Source organism: Callithrix jacchus, chromosome 4, assembly GCF_049354715.1.
Source record: "Callithrix jacchus isolate 240 chromosome 4, calJac240_pri, whole genome shotgun sequence".
NCBI lineage: Eukaryota > Metazoa > Chordata > Mammalia > Primates > Cebidae > Callithrix > Callithrix jacchus.
This window is the reverse complement of record NC_133505.1, coordinates 14234575-14258928: the sequence shown is the minus strand read 5'-3', so window position 1 is coordinate 14258928 and position 24354 is coordinate 14234575. Positions and strand designations below refer to the sequence as shown.

At 44.3% G+C, this 24354-nt stretch overlaps 1 protein-coding gene and 1 long non-coding RNA gene across 4 annotated transcripts in view; both read right to left on the bottom strand.

Moving 5' to 3' along the window:
• The window catches only part of ATXN1 (ataxin 1), a 463177-nt gene that overhangs the window by 119286 nt on the left and 319537 nt on the right, over nucleotides 1-24354 (bottom strand). Inside the window, exon 6 of one of the 3 annotated variants that reach the window (XM_078368284.1) lies at nucleotides 22392-22453. The exons of the other annotated variants lie outside the window; for them this stretch is intronic. The gene's annotated coding sequence lies outside the window, so the exon portion shown is untranslated. The remainder of the gene's footprint in view (nucleotides 1-22391; nucleotides 22454-24354) is intronic. 3 annotated transcript variants of the gene reach the window in all.
• Nucleotides 1-24354, bottom strand: part of LOC144576580 (uncharacterized) — a 434267-nt gene that overhangs the window by 90376 nt on the left and 319537 nt on the right. Inside the window, exon 7 of the long non-coding RNA XR_013533693.1 lies at nucleotides 22392-22453. This is a non-coding gene — a long non-coding RNA (uncharacterized LOC144576580). The remainder of the gene's footprint in view (nucleotides 1-22391; nucleotides 22454-24354) is intronic.

Below are 24354 nucleotides of genomic sequence, written 5' to 3'. Positions count from 1 at the left end.
CAGAGCTGGCGACTCGTGAGAAGGACTCTCAGGGCTGCCTGCCATTGTTTGGCGAAGTCCATCAACCTCACTCTCAGGGAGGAGACAGATGATGATGCTCATCCTATTATATACAAGGTTTTAAAGGGTGGGTCCTCATTCTTTGGCTTGGCTGGCCATGATCTGTTCATGTGTCTGTTCCGACGCACAGATAAAAGGACTGGGGATGGCTTGGGAGAACAGTAATCTTTCTTTTTTTCTTTTTGAGATGGAGTCTCACTCCGTCGCCCAGGCTGGAGTGCAGTGGTGCGATCTTGGCTCACTGCAACCTCCGCCTCCTGAGTTCAAGCGATTGTTTTGCCTCAGCCTCCCAAGACAGTACTCTTTCATACAAGGACACATACATCACCACAGTGGTGCCTTGGAGAATACAGCCAACGAGTATTCTGCTGCAACGTAAGTGACAGAAAGTCACAGTTAATGCAAATTATGTAAATCCTCACTAAATGACTTGAATAGAATGGAAATCACCATAGCACCAATGTTCTCCATAATGTGAGCTGCAGTATTCTATGCTGCATTTTACTTCTCTGTGTTGAAGGCAGCTAGAGAGACAGTGGGATGACTTTCATTGTCTCTGGGGACCTTCAAACAAATCAGCTATCTTGTGAACAGTCCCAGGACGCCAACTTTCTAAATAAATATTAAAATGCATTTACTGTCTGTGTCACTTAAGAGGTTGAGAATGGAGGGGGAGTGTAACAGCAAACATTTGCATGTTTTTATTTAACAATAGCTTAGCTATTACACCATACACAGTATTAGAAAGATTGTCTTAGAAGACTGAAGAAGTGAAGCTGGGGTTCTGAGTATGTCTACACGGCCTGCAAAGAGACGCATATAAACGATTGTGTTACTCTGCCTAAAATGGATAAAACTCAGAACAAAACAATTCACTTTTAGGAGTACCCTGAAGCTGACTCTAATTCGTATTCACTGTGACAAGTCCTTACTCTCAAATCTGAAGTAATTATTAGAAAGTGAGAAAACAGACATTACTTTTGGGAAGCTGGGAGATGGCTTTATATTCTAAGTTGCCACTAGATAGAATGACCCATAAAAATGACTTGGAAGGCTATTACCTTATAACTGGAGCCTATAAAACCTAACAGTTACAGACTCTCTCTCTCTCTCTCTCTCTCTCTCTCTCTCGTGTGTACTTTAATTAAGATTTAAACTGCTAAGAGACAAAACTGAAAACATATACATAATCCAATTTTGCATAATTCCTCTGCAGTTTCGTAGTTGATTTTCCCCATCTGACCCTGACTTGCATTTACTGGCTTATGGCAGGAAAACTGCTCTGGCTGGGCTTTGGCACTTGCCTTTGTGATTCGGGCGTGAAACCATGAGGTGCCTGGCTGGAATTCGGAAGAAGTACATTAGTACAGAGGGGCAGCTTTGCATTTGTTTATTAGGTTCTTCTAACTTAAGTTGCCAGGGTAGCATAAGCTTTTTAAAAACAGTTGATTTTGGCCTTCCTGTTTTAGGCTTTTATCTAATAGAGTGTGAGAAGACATGAATTCACATTCAGCTAAGGGTGAGATTATTCAAACTGAAACCAACCCCACATACCCAACCATGGTGTCATTTTCATCGTTTTAACAGTAGCAAGGACACAGGGGAAAAAAAAAAAAAAAAAAAAAAGAATGACATCACTTACTGAACTAACAGCTACATTTGTCCCCTCCCCGCTTGGATAAATAATGACTCATTTTTAAATAACGGATTGGTATGGCTCTGAGATTAGGAGGGAGAAAGCATGGAAAGGTGCTCAGACCTCTTAGGTTTGGTGCTTTCTGTTCCTCTGAATGGACATTTTTCAAAACTATTTTGAATGTAAAAGGCTATAGAGTTCAACACTGGGCTTCCTCCTTGTTTCCAAGTTTATACACAGTCTCAAGGGTGATGATAAAGACAGGTAGATGTCCAGTTTCACACGAGTGAGCGGGGCATGGGTGTGCACACACATATTTGTGGGAGATGATTGTGCATGCATATAGGTGTGCAGAAGTGAGTGCTCCCATATGTATATGTGTGAGGGTGAGTGTACATACATGTACATGTGCAGGGGGTGTATATGCATACACACGTGCAGGCGTGAGTGTACACACAACGTGCAGGGGTCGTAACTGTGTACGCATATGTATACTGCAGGCATAATATGGAAACAAACATGAAATACAATGCAGTTTAGCCACCACTGGCAGCCAAGATTGGCCTTGAAGCCCCTTTCATGACCACTGCATGTGCACTGTTTATTATATGCCAATCCCCAGTAAGATCTTCATCTTTTGAAGTATATAAGCCTTTGTATTTTTGCCTCTGTGCTAAGAAGAATGGCCAAATCATATTCTTCTTCATTCCAAGTTGGAGCAGAACAGCCTTAGGTTGCTGCCAACTCTTATCCTTCGAGAGGGCCACACATTTTGAGGTTTCAGAGATGGTAAGGTAGATTCTGCACTGAGAGATATCAGACACTCGAGTACTCTGGCGACATGTTGAGCAAATGTTTCTGCCAGCAGAAAGATACAGGTGGATTCGCGGTGGCGCAGGTGTGGGAGAGGAAGCTGTGCACAGTAAGTGCACTTTCTGTTCTCCAGCCATCCTGGTGCTCCCATAGTTCCCGTTCTCTCTCCTCTTCTGTAACTTCTAAGACCTTTGCCTTAAGTGAGTGGATGCTCCTAAGACGGCTATAACTGCATTTATTTACGCAACTGCTTTTTGACTTGGAAAGTTCACCCTTTCTTGGAGAGAGACTTAGATAAGGGAGGCATGAAGGGTCTCCAACCCTGGCAGTCCTGCCTCAGTGAATCCGACTCCTACCCCCATGGTGCAAGCTCCCTAGCTAATTGAGGGGCAGCAGTATTAATTGGTCCTGCCTCAGAGTCATTAAAGCGAATCGATCTGAGAACTGGAATCCACCCAAGGCGCACCTATGCCTCTCATGATATAGACTCAGGGAAGAATCCTGCCCCCCACAACAGCCTCCTCAAGTGGGGAAAACGCTACAAGAAATGGACACATGACGACCAGGAACTCCTTCACCCACAGAGAGATGTTTCTTTGCATCTGCCTTATCTCTGCCATCTATGTTTTCCTAACCTGGACCAAGGTGGTCTAATTTCATATTTTCACAAGTCAGTGGGAAACCAGGAATCTTAAAGGTTTACTACCGAAAAGCACTTTATTGTCAGTAAGGCGCTTTAAAAAATAGAATTGTCATCTGATCTGATTCAGGTAAGAAATTTGGGAAAGGGAACTCTAGAATTCATTTTTATAAAGGGACGATTAGTGGAATAGAGTGCCAGGAGTAGGGGAGTCTTCATAATCACAGGCCCGTCTCTGAACATACTTCACTTGTTAGCCATCAGGTCTGAAAACTGTAGTGCTGACTCTGTTCACTTATGGTGCAAATGTGATCTCAATGACCTTTTGAGTCTTCTTTGTCATTTTGCCTCAGGCTATTTTTCATGAGTTCACTTTGTTCCCATCCTCACAGGCCTTCTGCTAAGCAAGATCACATGATATAAATGAAGGCCATCTTCTTTTTCTCCCAGTCACTCCTCTATACAGCAATGTCCTAAATAATTGAGACTCTGCTATCAATCGGTCAACCAACCAACCCCCACCCCCATCCCACTGAACTGGGTCCTTGTGATGTTCTAGCGATTTAATCACAAGGAATGCTAGCTCCCAATATCTCAGATACCATGGGCTCCAAGACTTCTAACATGTGATCTTAGAACAGCAATGGTTTCCTCTACCGGTCTGGGATTTGGGGTTTTAGGAGCTCCCTTCACAGATGAGAGAATTTTGCAACTTCTTGCCACTGGCTGCAATGTTGCTCCTCAGTGAGCTGGAGGCCTAGAGAGAAGGGAGGGTGATTTAGGGTGGGCGGGGCCCAGCCTTGATCACAGGCTCTCAAGGGTTAACTTCGGGAGGACAGGACAGAGGAGAAGACAAGGTGAAGCTCTGTGAGTGGACAGAAGCTAAATGGAGGGGTTTCCGAGTTAAGCATAGCGCTCCTGGAGAAGCAGCTGGAGGCTGCTGGTAACACACATCCACATGCAGGGCTATTTAGTGGTATTTGATTATTCTGATCACAAACAATGGTGTTTTTTATGTGCCATTTTTCTTCAGAGTGTGTCCATCTGAGCTGCATGAAGCAAATGAAACTTACAGATTGGTCTAGCCTTATGAGAATGCTAGTTTCAGGGGCCGTGGCTATGCCTGTAGAGCATTGTAAGCATTTATTATATAAAGTCCTTTTAACCCCTCAGAGCATGGTTACATCTTGTTATCACATGATCCTCCAGGTAATCATATAAGACTGGAAGAGCAGGTGTGAAAATCCATGTCTTATCCAGACCCAGTGGGCCTAAGTGATCTAAGGTAGACTGAGGGCAGGTGGCAGAGCGCAGCCTGGATCTGCCTTCTGATTTTGTTTCTGTTGTCATGGTTGCTACAACATCGTTGCTCCGGCAAGCAGAATCAAGAGCTATGGGTTCAAAGGACGGGAGGGAAAAGCACAGAAGCCCCGTGTGCGCATGCACGTGAGTGGAGCCTGCGCGCACAAACTTTCAGTGATTTAGAACCATTTACGCAGCTCTTCTGGAAAATCACAGCAGAGGACAGGTTTCCTATGGGGTCTGTTGGGAGCCTGACTTTAGCTCTATTTGCCCCAGGCTGCACTGGCAAACCCTCAGCTATTTAATAATAGTATCTAGTTGATTTAGGTCCAGGGTTGCCCACTGTTCTAGCGTGTACACTGCCAGGCACAAACAAGCACAGACCAGCTTGTGCCCCACAACAAAGTGGCCATTTTATGGGGAATCAACTGGAATTCTCCACTGCTATCCCTGCCTTCCCTGCTATTCAGAATGACGGTGGAAGGAATGCTCAAGTAAGCTTCTGAAGGATCTCACTAGCTCTGGCTTTGAAAGAGAGGATCAGCTGGGATCTCTGAATGGATTAGGAGTCAGAATGAAGAGAAAAAGAAGTGTTTCAGGGCAAAGGAAATGTGGGTGCTCCATAACTCTCTGAAGGAGTCCATGAGCTGGACCATTCAGAACCTTCAGGAAGACTCAGAACAGCACCCGCCTGCCTGGGCTCAAGCAATCTCAGTGCTGATGGTGCATCTCGTCTGAGGACCTTCCAGAACCATCAGACGGCACTGGGTCAGAACTGTGACTGCTGCATTTTGCACTCAGGGCCTTTCATGAAAAGTAGTTTCTGGTACCTCTGCAGACTCTTTCCTACATGCCCTTTATACATCAATTCAGCCAACTGAAATCAGAGCAATATTTGAGCTATGGCCTTTTTTTGCCTCTAAAATGCTACCAAGTACTAGATGTCCTAATTCTTTCATATTTTAAAATGCACAGATGCTTGATTTCAGATTCTGTGAAACAGGGCACAAATTAATACTTACAAAGGCTTTCTGTCCCAGGACCCCTCTGTAGCTACTAAATTCACATTTGGGAAAAAGCAGATTCTGCTTCATTCCACCATGCCGAGTTGTTTACCAAAAGTATCCCAGCAGGCACTTGTATTCCTTGCCCAAGGGTATTACCTTAAAATGCCTTTTGGTAAAGAAGAATATGAACAGTATTTTACCCGTTAACTGTCTGGGAATGCTCCCAACGTAAGACACTGGAACACGGAAGTCCAGCTATAGGTCCAGGTCACCTGGTAGTGAACCATGGAAGGCATTATCCATGCACCTAAGAGCTGCGGATTCTCTATGCCTTCTTAATCATTCTTCAGATTTTTCTTTTTCCTTCAAAATGGCAGATTTCAGATGCATTTATAAAACAATTCAGTGGCAATCTGGGCCCCTAAAGCTTCAGTATACACATTTGTCTTGTAAATAAAAAAGAGATGGTAGATTTCCTAAGTTCTCATGCTATCTCACCTCCTGCCTGTGTTACTCACTATTCAACATTTAGGAATAAGCAGTCAGGCCAGGCGCAGTGGCTCATGCCTGTAATCCCAGCACTTTGGGAGGCCACAGCGGGCAGATCATGAAGTCAGGAGATCGAGACCATCTTGGCCAACATGGTGAAACCCTGTCTCTACTAAAAATACAGAAATTACCTGGGCACGTTGGTGTGTGCCTGTAGTCCCAGCTACTCAGGAGGCTGAGGCAAGAGAATTGCTCGAACCTGGGAGGCGGAGGCTGTGGTGAGCCGAGATCACGCCACCGCACTACAGCCTGGCAACAGAGTGAGACTCCGTCTCAAAAAGGAAAAAAATAAGAAGTCATGTGGGAGAAAGGGGATGGGACAGGGCATCCCTTAAACATGGCTCAGGGCCTGGTTCCCTCCTATGCCCATCACCTGCTCCTTCACTCAACCACAAACACAGCTGCAATATCAGATAGTGTTCCACATCCCATCACAGATGACGCTCTGCTCCAGAAGAAACAGAAAATGTGCACCCTAGAAGCATGATGATATTAGAATTAGGCTTCAGAGCTAGCCTCAAGATGCGCACAGACTGATATTAACCACTGTCTGCCACAAGCATATGGCGCAAGACAGGCTGGAGCAGATCACAAGGAAAGACTTGATGGCATATTGGCCCACAATACTGCTACAGAGGCAGAGCCTAGAGAGGGTGCTAGGCAAGGCATTCATCCACGATTTCACTCTGGAAAGGGGATCAGTTGGGGGAAAAAATCTGCAAACCTTTTGAGGACAGAAGGCAATATTGCTTCAAAGTTATGAGTAATGAGCCATTTTGGGAGAAGGAAGTTGATTCTGTCATTCATTTTGACAGGGCTTCTTAACACAAAAGGAGGAGAGGGCTGGTGGGGAGGGTGGGGCACTTGTAGGAAGGTGCAGAGAGGACAGAAGGGTGAAGCCAGCCAGGCAAATGAGAATGAGAAATTGCAATTATGGACCTTATGGAGGAGCTGCTGGTAAGCTACCCTGGCCAAAGGAAAATGTTGATTGGACTAGTTTTCTGAGGGAAACAGACAGCTCTTCTGCAAGCAGATGGATGACAAATCTCTAGGAGGAGGCTGTGTTGTTCATGTGTGAAATGGTTTTAGCCAAGGAGTAAAAGCGCCAAGCCATGTATGTAAGCAGAGCCACCTGGTCTGCGTGTGGTGGTGGGACTGCGTGTGTGTGTGTGTGTGTGTGTGTGTGTGTGTGTGTGTGAGAGAGAGAGAGAGAGAGAGAGAGAGAGAGAGAGAGAGAGAATGGAGAGACCTCTTGCTGAAAAGTCCAGGAAACTTTAACCAAGTGGCCACCATTTGTACATTTCTATCTGCCTCTCTCTCTCTGCCTTGCCTGCTGCTTCTTGTTTCCCTCTCCCTCTATCCAGCATGCCCTTGCTGCTTTACTCTTTCCCCCCATCTTGCAGATGTATCTTGACTTGTGTAACTATAAGATCCAGAAACTGGAGAAAAAACAAACAACAAACAAAAAACAAAAAACCCCACAACAACCAGGTTGAGGCAGGATCAAGATTAAAGGGGCCAAAAATAGTCTGCCAGCGGAGGCCAAGCTCAGAAAAAGCCCTTGAACGTTGCTCACCTAAAGCCCACCCCCTACCAATGAAGTTTATTCTCATGGACTGGATTGCAGGCCAGGGAAGAGCAGGAGGCATTCTTGTCGACACAAGGAAAGGCTCCGTAGTGAACCATGGAAAGGCATTATTCACGTGCCTTAGAGCCTGTGGATTCTCTATGCCTTCTTAATCATTCTTCAGGTTTTTCTTTTTTCCTTCAAAACGGCAGATTTCAGATGCATTTATAAAACAATTCAGTTGTACTCTGGGTCCCTAAACCTTCAGCATAGACATTTATCTTGTAAATAACAAAGAAATGGTAGATTTCCTAAGTTCTCATGCTATCCAGCCTCTTGCCTGTGTTACTCACTATTCAACATTGAAGAGTAAGAAGTCATTCGGGAGAAAGGGGATGAGACAGAGCATTCCTGAAACACAGCTCAGGGCATGGTCCATCTCCATGTCCTTGACTGGAGACCCTCCAGTACAGATGTGGCAGACATCCCTCCCTGGGCATTCGAATTGTCCTTTTATGGTTAAGGTAAACCAGGGTTCCTCAGCCGAGGTGCTGTTGACATCTTGTGCTGTTTGGTTCTTTGTGCTGCGGGTCGTGGGATGTTTAGGAGAATTCCTGGCTTCTACTCACTAGATGCTGGTAGCTCCTCCCCAGTCGTGACAAGCAAAAACCACTTCAGACATTCAGACATTGTCAACTTGCCCATGGCGGGGGGAGCAAAATTAGAATCACGGAGGTAAATTTTACACAGTTAGCTGGTTCTAAGCGGAAAACTACTCTCTTATTGCCTAAAGTTAAACACACACATTCATAAACACACTCACACACAATACAAAGACAAAATCCCTAAGACAGGGTGGTCCACATTCCTGATTTTTCCACTTGCATTCGTGTGATTTGTTGTAAATGCCTCTAAAGTTTGAGGAGAACATCAAGGTTTCTGTTTTCAAAGTGACCTCAACTGCCTCTAGTGTTTCAGGCGTTGAGCTCCAGAAGCCAGCATGGAAGTTTTCAGGCAGATACAACTCCCAGACTTCCATTCAGCTTCTACAAAACAACAGGGCACACGCAGGCACATGCCTCATCACGAGTGTCTGCTATGTACACCCAAAAATGAAAGCAGATGCAGAAAGATGATTGAAAATGTATTCCATAGGGTTCTAGGGTTGTCATGAAATGCTCTGTTCTGAAACGTTCTATAAAAATTCCCCACAGATTTTCAGTGACTAGAGGGAAGGCACCGTAGGAGGGGATCTCAGCTGCACTCTTGAATTATTGAGCTGATTCAAAGGAACAGATTTTCTGTTAATAAACATCCGTGATATTGACTTTAATGTTTATGAACTGGGTCTTTTCTATATGTAAAATATGATTGCAGCGTATAAAAGCATGGACAAGACATGGCCTCTTGTCTCTAGTATACCAGGACTTTTTCTTTTTTGAGACCAAGTTTTGCTCTGGGCACCCAGGCTGGAGTGCAATAGTGTGATCTCAGCTCACTGCAACCTCTGCCTCCTGGGTTCAAGTGATTTTCCTGACTCAGTCTCTAGAATAACTGGGACTACAGGCCCTCAACCCCATGCCCAGCACATTTTTGTATTTTTTTTTTTTTTTGAGACGGAGTTTCGCTCTTGTTACCCAGGCTGGAGTGCAATGGCGCGATCTCGGCTCACCGCAACCTCTGCCTCCTGGGTTCAGGCAATTCTCCTGCCTCAGCCTCCCGAGTAGCTGGGATTACAGGCACGTGCCACCATGCCCAGCTAATTTTTTGTATTTTTAGTAGAGACGGGGTTTCACCATGTTGACCAGGATGGTCTCGATCTCTTGACCTCGTGATCCACCCACCTCGGCCTCCCAGAGTGCTGGGATTACAGGCATGAGCCACTGCGCCCGGCCACATTTTTGTATTTTTAGTTGAGACAGGGTTTCACCATTTTGCCAGACTGGTCTCAAACTCTGGACCTCAGGTGATCCACCTGCCTCAGCCTCCCAAAGTGTTGGGATTACAGGGGTGAGCCACCATGCCCGACCGACCAGGACTATTAATAGCAAATACTGGGTTGGTACAAAAGTAACTGCAGTTTTTGCCACTGAAAGTAATGGCAAAATGGCAATTACTTTTGCACCAACATAGTATTTCTTAAATGCTCGCGCTGTTATAAGAGCTTGACATTCATTTAATCATCGTGACAACTATGTGAGGCAGCTGTCATTAGTAAGCCAAGTTCACGAATGAGGAAAGGAGACAGGGAGGGGTTCAGTATTTACCCCAATTACAGCACAAGCTGATGCCAGAGGGAGATTTGAACCCAGGCAGGCTCACTCCAGCTAACACCCAACTGTCACCTCCTGGTCCACCCTTCTCTGCTAACACATTCACTCCACTGACTACACATCACCAGCCGACTGTGATGCTTTCTCATTACCATAAACAATAAAGGGACTCTGAAGCCCCAAGAGGGGAGAGGTTAATGGGTTAGTGATTGGAAGGGTGTGTGGAAGAGGGGATGGGAGCTGGGTCCTCAAGTAGGGAAAGGATTTTGATGGGCTGAGTCAGATGGAGGGATACACGGCAATGAATGTGCAGAGAAGGTTAGAATTACAATGTGAGCGGGGCGTGGTGGCTCACACCTGTAATCCCAGCACTTTGGAGGCTGAGGCAGGCAGATCACGAAGTCAAGAGATCAGAGGCCATCCTGGCCAACATGGTAAAACCCCGTCTCTACTAAAAATACAAAAATCAGCTGGGCATGGTGGCATGCATCTGTAGTCCCAGCTACTTGGGAGGCTGAGGCAGGAGAAACACTTGAACACGGGAGGCAGAGGTTGCAGTGAGCCGAGATCGCGCCACTGCACTCCAGCCTGGCGATAGACGGAGACTGTCTTTAAAAAAAAATTACAATGTGGAGTAAAGTTTGGCTGGGACATAGGCCGCCAGTGTAGCAGTCGGGGGGGTGGAGGTGAGGAGGTCACCTGCTGGACACCCTGGCCACCTGTTCCCTCCTCACTACGTGATGGAGGCAGAGGACACTGAAGGGAGGAGACACTAGGGCCATGTGGTGGCCCTGGTGCATCTCTTCCTAAGAACTCCAAATTTAAACTCTCTGCCCTATTATTTCTTCACTATAGAGATCCTTAGTTCTTTCAAACTTATTTTTTCTTATTGACTGTAGAGACCGCAAGTTTCTCACTGGCCCTGCAAAATATACATAGAAATTTGACAGTGGGCAATAACGGGATGTCTGGAGCCCTTTTAGCATAAAAACAATAGCAGTAACAGCATCAGAAGTTTGGGTTTTTTTTTTTTTTTTGAGATAGAGTCTCATTCTAACCCCCAGGCTGGAGTGCAGTGGTGCGATCTTGGCTCACTGCAACCTCTGCCTCCCAGGTTCAAGTAATTCTCATCCCCCCATCTCCTGAGTAGCTGGGATTACAGGTGTGCACCACCATGACGGGCTAATTTTTGTATTTTTACTAGAGACACAGTTTTGCCATGTTGGCCATGCTCGTCTCAAACTCTTGACCTCAGGTGATCCATCCTCTTCGGTCTCCCAATATGCTGGGATCATAGGCATGAGCCACCATGCCTGGCTGGAGTTTCTCTTATCATAGACACATTCTGTGTTTCTATGAGTTTTAGCCCCATTCGATCCACATAAAAACCGCAGGCAGGTATTACCACCTCCCTCTTGACAAATGGGGGCATGGAGGCACAGGCAGTTCAGTGACTCTTCTCTGAAGATCACGTGGTAACTGTGGGACGTGGAGCTCAAATCCGGGTCTGTGGATTCCTAGCTGGAGGCGAATTTTACCACATCACATTTTTAAGTACACGTGCCTGAAAAGCTTGCCACTCAGGCAAAATCACAATGAGACTCAGAATCCGTAAGCGACTAAATTCGCCTGGAGTGACATTATTTTTGTGGCGGGTGCTGAGACTGAGAACAGAAAAAAATTCTGAAGTTTACTGACAAGTGTCTTGGACTTCAAAGTCCCTACCCTCCTCAGACAAGTGTTGGAGGGAAATGGCCACATCAGGGGTGAAGGGGCATTTGTCCACTAGCACACTCCAAGATGTCGTGAGTCCCCAAATCCCCCACGCTTCTGATTTGGTCTTCCAGCAACTAATGGAATAAGGCTATATGGTTTGTGTGACAGCAACCAAAGAGAAGGCAGGAAAGAGGGAAGGAAGGATAGGGAAAAAAAAAAAAGAAAGGGAAAAGAAAAAGAACACCGTACTGCGACCACTAGTTATTAACAGCCCAGCCTGTGGTATACGAAGCTGACAGTTATTATGAGTAATTAGCACAAAGGAAGGTTCTGTATACACACTATTTCCAGACATGTTTTTGAAACAAGGGCTTTGCCTTTTACCACCAATAATTTGTCTTGTTGTATGTTGTTACTTACACAGATGTTCCATAATTTTTTGCATATGGCTCAGCCAAAGAAAGCTTTTTCCCCTTCCATTTTTGGGAAAGATGCAACTGACTGTGTAAGGGAGAGGAGAATGTCTAGTTTTTACATAATTTTGATGGCGATGATAGGGGTGCAGCGGCTGGTGCTGCTGGTGTGTGTGTGTGTGTGTGTGTGTGTGTGTGTGAACAAGATTCTCCACCCAATCTTGCCAACCAAATTTTATCTATAACTCTCTTGACTGAGTCATTCCTATGCGATTTGGGAAGCCTGCGTACGTCCAAGGTTCGTGGTGTTTGCTGGGATAGCACATTATCAAAACCCTAAAAAGGGTTTGAATATTTACAGAAGGAAAACAGAGGCAGGAGAAACGTGAATGCATTTGAGATTTTGGTCGTTGTTGTTCTTTCTCGGCAGTCTTTACAACTGAAAACAGCAGAGCCCTCTTATGTTTCTGTGACCTTCCTCAGCACAGTCCCGAATGCACATGTACGTATCAGAGAGCAGCTTGCCTCGCCTCCATGTTTTCTGGGGAAGGAGGGTGTGTGCGGATGTGAGGTGTTTTGGGGGGAAGTGGGTGTGGGGATAGGAGTCTAGATAGAAGGAGTGGTGAGATTCAATCCAAGCATACCAGGTTTTTAGAACAGAGAAATACAACTGGCTGAAGTTATCAGGGAGGAAGGGCAGACTAAAAAATATACATCTCTTTTATTGCGATACCACCAATTGAGAGAACATTCTGCTGGGGGGATGCCTGCCAAGGACTTCCAATTCAGTTTGTTCCACCCATTTTATTTTTAAACTCGAGTGCAGATTTTATTCCTGGAATGTTATAAGATTGGTGTGGGCAGAAATGGGCAAATTTACTTCAGAAGTGCTTTATATCAACTTGGAAAAGACCCTCTGAAATTCTCCAAGTACATTTCAGGGGTGAAGTTCATTTCGTTTTTTTCTGAAGAAAGCTACCTTGATTTTGCAGAAGTAAAACTTGAGTATAATTTTGAAAGTGTTTTAAAACAGTGATGCTATCTATTAGATACTTAACTATATTCCAGGGAGTACGGTAACAATTTGCATAGTCTCTCATTTAATTCTCACAACTACCTCATTACCCCCATTTATGGGCGAGAAACTAAGGCAGGGAGAACTGCCAGAGTTGAGTTCGAATCAAGATCTCGATGGTATCAAAATCTTTCTTCGCCACTAAGCAACTGTGCGTTTGTGCATTCATACCCAGCATGCCATGCACTATCAATACAATTATATATTAAATAAATACACAACTTGGCCATGAAGCTACTATTTATTATTCTAACAGGATGGGGGCAAAAACAGATTCCTTAGCCTGCTCTTCTGATGAGAGATTGTGGGGGAGTCAAAGACAGTCTGCAAAAGAGGACGGGTCTCTGTGCAGGAGTTTTGATGGTAAACACGTGAGGGTAACCAGAAAATGGTGGAAGTGGTGGATAATCTATTTATTTTGCAAAGCCAAATGGCACTAACATAAAAACTTGTTCGACCTGCTTTGGCAACATTAAATATTAAGGGAACGTACCTTCTTCCCCTCCTCCAAAAGTATTTACTTCAAAAATCGATTTCCTCTGTCACTAGTTATTGCTGCATTTTGCTCAGTGGTTCTGCGAAACCGCATGGAAAATCGCAATGTTACACTTGTTAAATTGACCCTGCAGGGCTCTACCACCAGTACATGCATCATCCCAAGAGGTAAAAAGGCAAGGCTGCCAGGCTCATGCTGAGAATATCATCATGAAATCAACGAGGATATGCAAATCTGTCTGTTCCATAGCTCATTTGCATAGTTTTCCATTGGTTTTGTAGAACCTCTATACTAAATGTCAATTTCCTTTTCTTTCCTAAAGCTTATTAGCTGCGTATGATGTTTACAGCTTGAAGACCAAACAGATTTAATAGTTAAAACATTTAAACTATATAATTAAAAAGCATGCAAGGAAGAGGGAAAAAAAGAGGCCCTGATATAGATCAAACATGTAGATATATTTGTGCTGTTAAAATATGCTTTCCAAGTTTGGAAGATGCGGAGGCCTCATGCATGTCTGTGCACACATAAGCACCACCACAAAATTTGCTTAACCTATTTCTTTTTTTTTTTTCTTTTCTTTTCTTCTTCTCCTTTTTTTTTTTTTGTAATGATCTAGAAAAAGCAGAGAGATTTGCTTATTAAACTATGAAGGGCTTGAACCCAGTCACGGAGTACACATTTTACTCACAACGAAATCTGAATGGAAGTCTGCCAATGTCTGGGCTGACATTCAAACATTCTGAGTTTCTATGTATTTCAATCTCTCAAAACTAATGTTTTAAAACTCTTGATATTTTCTGAGGCACTACACAGTTCCATCCCCACCTCTCAGTTCAGAGTGAATATACAGCAATAATTCTGCTCAAAAGAAGCGCAAAGATCTTGTGCTGTGCAGCATGCAGCTGGATCTACCGCAACAATGCAGCGAGGATGGGTTTTCTATCATTATTTTCCTTTGTGCCTCTGATTTAGCAACAGGGTGAGAAAGGCAGGTTGAAGAAATATTGTAAAAATCTATAAATATTCCAATATTAGTCACTTACGTAGTAGACACTGTCCTATAGCCATGCTTTATGGAATAAAGTGTAGAATCTTTTGCATTTCATGTGGCATCTGAGTACAGTATCTGCTACGGCTACTAGCTATTAGTTCACAGCTCTGCCAAGAGGTAATTGGTGATCTACACCTTCTGAATACTTCTTTACTCGGACCTTTAGCACAGTTAGCTGATACCTCAACTTTCACCTGGACTGCAAGAGAAACAGCTGTTCAATATTAAATTAAATTTTACAGTTGTTGGCTTTAAGGAACTGAGTGCTCTTAGGAGATTTTTGAGGTGGGCAAAAAACAGCAACCTGCCCCTACAAGCAGAGAGATGTCCCTCCTGGTTAAGCACCGCTTTGTCACCTGCAGCCCAGGGGAAGCTGTGGTAAAGCATCATTTGAAAGTTTTAACACCGTTGGGGCTGCAAGCACATGGTCTTGATGGAATTCAGCCGCACAGCTCTTTACTGTCAAACATGACCCATTCTGTTTTAAATTCCTTCCTCTAACACTGTGACAGGCAGCACGATGAAACAGGTGCATTAAGTGGCATGAAACAGAACAAAAGTAAGAAAAGTGCTCAAAGGAAGAGCAGAAATAGTGAAGCCAGAGTGACAGTCTGCAGACCCGGGTCTCAGCAGCTCTGCCCAGGAGTTCCTGCCAGAGCTCAGGCGAGCCACTGATCGGCTCTGTGCCCCTACCTCCTCTGCCAAATGAGGGCCACGATGCATCCTCTAACCTCAGAGAATTTCTGTGAAATTGAGAAACTCACAACAAGCACTCAGCAAACACAGATGCCAAACTATTATCTCATAATTCAATGTGCCCAAATCAGACTGAGACAAGTAAAACCCCAAATTAATTTGATACCATATGCTATGGGTTACATTTTCCAAAAACCTTCAGAAATTGGCATTTATAATATTTGTGGGTTCATCCTTTTCCATGTACAGAAACATGTGCACACATCAAAACAGACCCGGTTAAGTCTTAATTATCTAGTGGAAGATTATCCAAGATTCTTACTGTTTCTCCCTTTCCTGTTGCCCATTTTTAGCCTTTTTTGGCAATTCCTCCACTATCAAAGAGATGGTGTGCAAATCAACCAACCCCTCTCCTTATTCACTGTAATTTCAATTACCTGTGCTACCTCAGCCTCCGCTGGCAGGGAGGGGCGAGGAGGTGCTGTCTTTGTCCTCAGAACTGGATGTAAAGCATTGATCTGTGCTATTGGGAAATGATGCAAACTTAATTTCTCTTTCCCTTCTAAAACTTTGCTTACTGAATGGAAACGTTCCTGAGTTCTGTTTATTTAGTTCTATATTTATGTACCTTCCTTTTAAAATAGAGAATGAGTGTTAATGTTCCTTTGATGACTCAGTGTGTATTATCAGTAACAGTCCATTCACGATGGTGCCGTACCACAAAGCATAATTTTCTATCTGCTTCTGAGTGACTCTTCATTCTCCCTTGATCTCTGTCATTTAATACATCTAAGTTTTTCACTCGACAAATCAAATATTTATGGAGAATCTACCATACGCCAGGCACTGCGCTGCCAGGAGCTAAGGATTGAACGGGGAAAACAGGAAGCTCTCTGCTCCCATAGGGCTTCTTAGTTGGGGAGAAAAGACATTCATGACATAATCACACAAATACCTCTTTATATATGTAAAAAATGCTGTCGGCCAGGCACAGTGGCTCATGCCTTTAATCCCAGCACTTTGGGAGGCCAAGATGAGCAGACTGCCTGAGCTCACGAGTTCATGACAAGCCTGGGCAACATGGTGAATCCCCGCCTCTACTAAAAAGAAAAAAAAAAGCCAGGCATGGTGGCATGCACCTGTAGTCCTAGCTACTCAGGAAGCTGAGGCAAGAGAATTGCTTGAACCAGGGAGGCGGAGATTGCAGTGAGCCAAGATCGCGCCACTGTACTCCAGCCTAGACAACAGAGTGATACTCTGTCACAGAAAAAAAAAAATCCTGTCAAAGAAAAGAACAGGGTGATGGGAACAGTCGGAAGTGGTTTAAGAAGGCCAAGGGAAGCTGTGGCTCCTAGGAGAAGGTGGTTTTTAGGACTAGAATGCAGACAGTGGGCCTGGAGAGAGGGAGAGCATTCAACAGGCATGGAGGAGGCTGCATCACTAGGACTTGGTGACACATTAGATGCACAGGAAGAGAGAGAGAAACGCTTCAAGGAAGAATTTTAGGCACCAGATGACGCCAATAGCTGAGATGGGGAATACTTGGATAGATGGGGTTTGGTATGATGGTGATGGTTATAACTTTGGCTTTGAACAGGCTGAGTTCAGGTGATATTGTGGTACCCAACAGGAGCTGCAGAGTAGGCAGCTGGAGACACAGGCCCAAAGATGAGGAGAGATCAGGCCTAGAGACATGGATGTGGGAGTCATGGGTCCATCAAGGCACAGTGAGTTCGGATGAGATCATCTAGCAGAAAAACTTAACTGGAGAAGTGAAGTGGTCTAGAGACTAAGCCATGAGGAACTCCAACACTTAGAGGCATAGAAAGCAGGTAGAAGGGGAACGCCTGAAGACTTAGGAAGAAGAGGGCCAGAAAGGGCACCAGAAGACAGTGGTGTTAAGGAAGCCGAGAGGAGGGAGAGCCGCACTGGCAAAGCTGCAGAGAAACTGAGGAGAGCTGCTATTAAAAACACAACTGGTCCAGTGACGTGGGACGGCATGAGAATCACTGCTGACCAGGCAGGAGACGGGTGGACTGCAGGGGGCAAGAAGCAAGCAGAAGCTGGCTAAGGAATGTCCTCGGGCCGTCTCCTAGCAGAGGTGGTGGAGCAGTGGCTGACGGTGCAGGCTCTGGAGGTGGACTGTTAGGGCCCAGGTTCCACTTAACCATGAGACCTGAAGCAAGTTACCTCCTGTCTCTAGGGCTCAATTTTCTCACCTGCAAAACTAGAGTAACAGCGCTCACCTACTAGGTTGCTGTGAGGCTGTGCTGGGTTTTTGTTTGTTTTGAGACAGACTCTTTCGGCCAGTCTGGAGTGCAATGGCGTGATCTCGGCTCACTGCCATCTCCATCCACCTCCTGGGTTCCAGCGATTCTTCTGCCTCAGCCTTCCAAGTAGCTGGGACTACAGGTATCTTCCACCATGCCTGGCTAATTTTTGTATTTTTAGTAGAGACGGGGTTTCACCATATTGGTCAGGTTGGACTTGAACTCCTGGCCTCAGGTGATCTGCCCACCTTGGCCTCCCAAAGTGTTGGGATTACAGGTGTGAGCCACTGCACCTGGCCTTCTGTGAGGTTCCCCAGTGGCTGACTTCCAGTAGTTGCCAAATAAATACTAGTTTTATATTATTATTAACACCCTCTTAACCAATTACATCAATATTTATTGAGCATCTATCTGCCAGGCACTGTACTAGATGCTGAGAAAGAACAATGAACAAAAACAAGTAATTATCTATCCTCATGGAAATAAAAGATTTATATGAAGTAATTTCCATTAAATGTTGATAGATGCTAAGCAGAAAAGGGAACTCGGGCGGTGGTCTGCATGAAAATTTTTTCAAGCTTGTCAGTCAAAAAAGGCCTCACAGAGAATCACTTTTGAGAAAAAAGCCCAAAGAAAGAGAAGTGGAAAGCAATGTGGTGACTGGGGGAAGAGCCTTCCTGGCCGAAAGAACAGAAGGTCCCAAGGTCCTGGGGTGCGCTCTGTGTGGCGTGTGGGAGAAACAGCATCCAGGCAGTGTGCGCTGAGTAAAGGGGGTGGGAAGCAGGAAACAAAGTCAGAGGGTGGGGGTGGCAAGTTCTCAGAGCCATGATAAAGTCTGAGGTTCTCACTCTGGGTGAGCTGTGAGGTGCTGGAGGGTTTTGATCAGAGGAACTACAGGGTCTGAACGACATTCTCACCAGTTCACGCTGGCTGCTGAAGGAGAAAGACTAGTCGGGAGGTTACTGAGGAGCTCCAACCAAGAGATGATGGCAGTGTGGACCAGAGGGATTGTGTAAGAGAAAAACAGGCGTCAAGGGCAACGTCAAGGACTTTGGTCTGAGCCACCGGAAGGAGATGGGAAGACAGTGGGAGGAGCAGATTGGGGTAGAATATCAAGAGTTCATCCCACTGGAGCCAGTTGAGAGTCAGTAGGATATGCAAGCCTGAGTTCAAAGAAAAGGCCCAGGCTAGAGAAGGTGTCTGCTTTGAGATGGTTTGAAGACATCAACAAAGAGCAGACTAGGCTGGAGGACTAAGCCCTGAGGCTCTCTCACATTTGGAAACCAGAGGCTGCTACTTTCCACTCTGATTGTTCCATTTGTGATTAGTCTGTACCGGCTGAGGGTGGGAGTGCAAATTGGCACCACCCCCATGGAAGGGTATTTGGTGTAGATAAGATTTGGTGCAGATAAGTTCCATCAAATGGCAAACCCCAGAGCTACACATGTATACATGGGAACGGCTGCGCGGCACAGGTGCATAGCAGATCTCGGCGTTCTTCACCTGATGTTTCTGCTCTTCCCACGCACTAAGGAGCTGAGCAAACAGCAAGTCAGAAGGCAGGGCCACGGGAGGCAGAGACCAGACGTGGCTGGAAATCAAAGGGACAACGTAGAACCTTACTGTTCTGCCAAATGCCTACAGAACTCAGAAGACTCCCTGGATACTTTTATATTTTTGTTATCTTTCTTTCTCTCTTTTTTTTTTTTTGAGATGGAGTCTTGCCTCTGTTGCCCAGGCAATGGTGCAATCTCAGCTCACTGCAACCTCCACCTCCCAGGTTCAACAATTCTCCTGTCTCAGCCTCCCAAGTAGCTGGGACTATAGGAACATGCCACCACATCCAGCTAATTTTTGTATTTTTAATAGAGACGGGGTTTTACCATATTGGTCAGACTGGTCTCAAACTCCTTGCTGTATTATTTTCTAACAGAAAACACAGATAATCAAAGCTCCCTGTTTCTCTTCCTGCTTAAATTATAATTTGATTAACTTACAAATTATTGGTATTCCCTGTTGTTCCAGCCCATTTGAGGATATAATTTCTGTTCATCTCTTCCTAAATGCATAAGTTGGCTCAGCATAAAGTATAATTATTTGCTAACCATGGAAGCTAGGTGGCAGAGAGTGTAAGGAGAGCTTCCTGTATTTTGAAATGCATTGTCTATGGACCTTGTCTGGGGAAGACGGTGCCATGCAAATTCTGGCCTTGACTACTGTGGGTGTTCAAGAAGCAGCATCATGCTATAGGAAGATGTGGCACTTCTGGTCAGGACTTTTTTTTAGACGGAGTCTCACTCTGTCACCAGGCTGGAGTACAGTGGCCTGATCTCAGCTCACTGCAACCTCCGCCTTCCCAGCTTCAAGCAATTCTCCTGCCTCAGCCTCCTGAGTAGCTGGGACAACAGATGCCATCCACCACGCCCAGGTAATTTTTTGTATTTTAGTAGAGACAGGGTTTTACCATGTTGGCCAGAATGATCTCGATCTCCTGACCTCATGATTCACCCGCCTCAGCCTCTCAATGTGCTGGGATTACAGGGATGAGCCACCATCCCTGGCAGGTCAGGACTTCTTATAGCAGTGGTCCCCAACCTTTTTGGCACTGGTCCATCGGGCTGGGGGTAGGGGAATCAGGCATTAGATTTTCGTAAGGAGGGTGCAACCTAGATCCCTCACATGTGCAGTTCACAATAGGGTTGACATTCCTGTGAGAATCTAATGCTCTATCACTGACCTGACAGGAGGTGGAGCTCAGGCAGAATGCTAGCTCACCGGCCACTCACCTCCTGCTGTGCCATCCAGTTCCTAACAGGCCACAGGCCCATAATGGTCCATGGCCCAGGGTTGGGAAACCCTGTCTTATAGGACCTGACACCCAATTTCTGCCACCTGAAAAGCCAAGAAAGATAACAATGGACTCCGTTGACTTCTTAGCAGAAATAAAGTTTTCTTGTTTACTTCTTTTCTATCCAAAATATTACAACACATCATAGGCCACTGATACTGAAATAATACATTTAGTGCCAGGTTTGAGTCAGGTTTCATTGTTGTCAAAAGAAAGGTAAAGGTGATGTTCAATCCATTTCCCTTGTAGACAGTAAATTTTAATTAGAGATGAAGAGTCCTACAACTCATCTTTATAAGTCTCCTGAAACATACCAAGATATTGTCTTTCTGTAGACTCGGAGCACATATAATGAGATGAGTGGTCCACTTACTGTGTATACTGTACATTTTGTCCAAGAATGATTTACACTTATAAATCCAGCAAGGAGGATCTCAGAAAAATATTTATGAGATAGACTTCTTAGGCAGATGGACTATCAAGAAACTCTTAAAATATCAGAATGAAAAAGAACGCAGTGGTTCTGTACATAAGCCCCATCAGCCTGTACATGGGAGGCACTCAATCAATGCGGAATGAAGGAGTGACTTTGTAAGAGGGACTAAGAAGCAATTCAAGTTGCTATTCTGGAGTCTCTCGTGTAAGATGGGAATCAAGCCTAACAGAGTCATTAATAGAATTTAATAAAGCAAGCTTCCAAAAGAGGAAACTCCAAAGTTACTCTTTCATTACTGGATTTCTCAGATTCTCAGTGGATCTAAATTTAAATTGCACAGGAAACAAGACCCTTTCCCAAAAGGTGCTAAATCTAACATACACTATAAGAAGCACATTTGCCCATCCCGTGTTCCATGGTATGAAGGGCCCCCAAGAATGTGAAAAGGACAAAACAGACAAAGCCGAGAGTTCCTTTACAGTATTACTATCTAGCTAGTAAAAGCCAAAAACAAAAATGTGATTATCAATGGCAATTTGACAACTACATTTGTAAGGTTATAATGAGTCAATTCTCAGAGGTAGAGACTTCTTTGCAGGGGGGAATAAGGGTTGAAGTGGGGTGAGGATGCTGACTGGCCCATCGGAATGTGTACCAGAGTGAGTCAGGGGGCTTTTTCAACCTCAGAGCTACCATTTACTCAGAGTCCAGGGTCCTAACCAAGCCTAAACTTGATCTCCATGGTGTCTTCTGGTCAATTAGTAGTGGCTGGTTTCATACTGTGTTAATTTAGAAAAGATACATCCACCAATTTTATTTCGACATATGTTAAACAATTAACAAATCAAGCTTGTTTTGTTTTTCAAGGCACTTTGTCACTTTCCTGTTTTGTTGTCCTTAAAAAATATTTACTAAAAAATCTGTGACTGAAACCAAAGTTTTCACATTTGGAAGTATTTGAGGTTTAACCCAGAAGCATTAGTTATTTAGCAGAGACATTTTCTCAAGCATTACGAAAAAATTAAAGTGGGGCTGGGTGTGGTGGCTCATGCCTGTAATCCCAGCATGTTGGGAGGCTGAGAAAGGCAGATCACCTGAGGTCAGGAGTTTGAGACCAGCCTGGGCAACCTGGTGAAACCCTATCTCTACCAAAAATACAAAAAATTAGCTGGGCATGGTGGCACACACCTGTTGTCCTAACTACTTGGGAGGCTAAGGTGGGAGGATTGCTTGAACCCAGGAGTCAGAGTTTGTAGTGAGCTGAGATATCACCACTGCACTCCGGCCTATAGAGTGGGCAACAGAGTGAGACCATGTCTCAAAAGAAAAAAGAAAATAAAGTGGGGATTCAGGGAAGACGGTGGTGCCAATGTCAAAGGTAGCATAGTTTAAAAATGTTTTTCAGAACCCTGCCCTCCTCCTCCCTGCCAATAACAACAGCGATAACAACAACGCAAATGACAACAAAAACAGAGAAACGGGGATCGCACAACCAAAAACACCACCAAGACAAAATGAGGGTACTGTGTGTTCCACAAACCTGAAGACAGGAACAGGTGTGGCCGAACCGTTTACGGCAACAGAACCAGGCAGAAACAGCATCTGTGCAAGAGAAAGTTGGAGGAGAGGCAGTGGGCATCTGAAGGTTTTGGGACAAAGGACTCTCAAGTTTTCAAATGTCCTTACACCGCAGGCAAGTGAATCCTGCAGAATCCAATTCATGGGGTGAGAGCAAGGAACCCTGGGAAGGTATGAAGGTGTTTAGGTGCTATGGAGCCAGGGAGGTCTTGAGACCAATAAAACTAAGCTTCCTTCCATGACCAAATCACCTGGAGAAGAAACTTCCGAGAGGAGAATCCAAATTGAACATGCCAGTAATAATTTTAGTCAAAGTGAAGGGAGGGGGCAGATCCAAGTGAAGGGAAGCAGAGAAGATGAAGCTAAGAAAATATAGGCCGTATTGTATCCTTCCAGAAAACAACAGAAGATAGAGTTCTACAGCCTAGACACTAGAAGAGATTTTCTGGCCCATCTCTTATACCTAAAAATACAGGAAAACTCATTCCACATAAAAATGAGTAACAAAAGAGGAATGTGGTCAAATGTAGTGCACAGTTATTAGAAGAAGAAAACTCAGAATAGCATTTTTACCACAGAGACATGCCCACAAAACAGATGAAAATTTAATATTAATATTTCAAAAGAGCTAAAAGAAAATGAGGAAATAAGAAGAAATAAAGGAACACTAATCCCAATAAAAACATTCAGAAATGAAGCGATTGGAGAAAAGAAATATTTGGATAGAGGCAAAAAATCATGGGAAAGAATTTGAAGTGAAAGAAAAAAAATTCCATTTTTGAGATGAAGACCAGATAAGAAGCAACCCAAGAGGGAATACACATAACAGATAATCTTTGAGGAGTGCTTAAAAAATGGAAGGGAGAAAGTGTTAAACATCAAAAAGAAATGAGGAAAGAAACAGAGTTCAGGAGAAACACTCAGAGGGGAAGATGAGCAAGAAAAATCAAACATAACATTATAACAAGAGCCTTTGAAGAAGAAAATGAAAGCCATAATAACAGCAAATGCTTAAAATCATGATTCAACCATAATTTCTAGAAGTAGAAAAAAATTTGAAACTATATATTGACAGAATACTCCATGTACCTGGGAAAACTGACCTAGGAAAGAACCCCCCCCACACACAAACACACACACACACACACACACACACACACAAAACCCAACCCCCACCCACCACCAAAAAAACAAAACAAAAAATGCTAGACCCTCAGGTAAAATAATTGAGTTATTTATAAGGGACAGAAAATTAGAGTGTCATCAGATTTTTCAAGAGCCAGGCTTCATGCTAGAAGTCAATAGCATTACACTCATGAAAGACAACTAAGCCAAGGATCTTACAGATTTTATACCCAGCCAAAATGATCTTCAAGCCAACAACAATCTGTTATGAATATGCAAGGACCCAAGGAATACTGTTTGCAGAAACCCTTAGTAATCTGCAATGGAGAAGGGTCAGACAACCAGCCTGGCTGGAAAGGCACTGGTATGAAGACTGGGCGAGCATTTAACACATAATCAGCTGTGGATCTATTACTGAAAGATGATTACACAGAAACAATGTTACATATAGCCAGAACAATATAATGACTATGTGCTCTGACAATATAGAGAGTACAATGATTCGAACACACACGGGAAGAATACGAAAGGAAAGAGAATAAGCTCACTGATACAGATGTTAAGTGGGAGTAAAAGGATATTACTTTAAATCAAATGATGGCCAGAGAAGAAAAGAAGAAAGTAGGGGTTATTACTAAGAATTTCAAAATCACTCAGAGCTGGAAACCAGCAATAAACAACAGCTAAGAAAAGTGTGGGGGACACAAAGGGTATTACATTAAGGAATTAATGTAAATATTCTTATTGGAAGGCTGGGCATGATGGCTCAGACCTCCCAGCACTTTGGGAGGCCGAGGCGG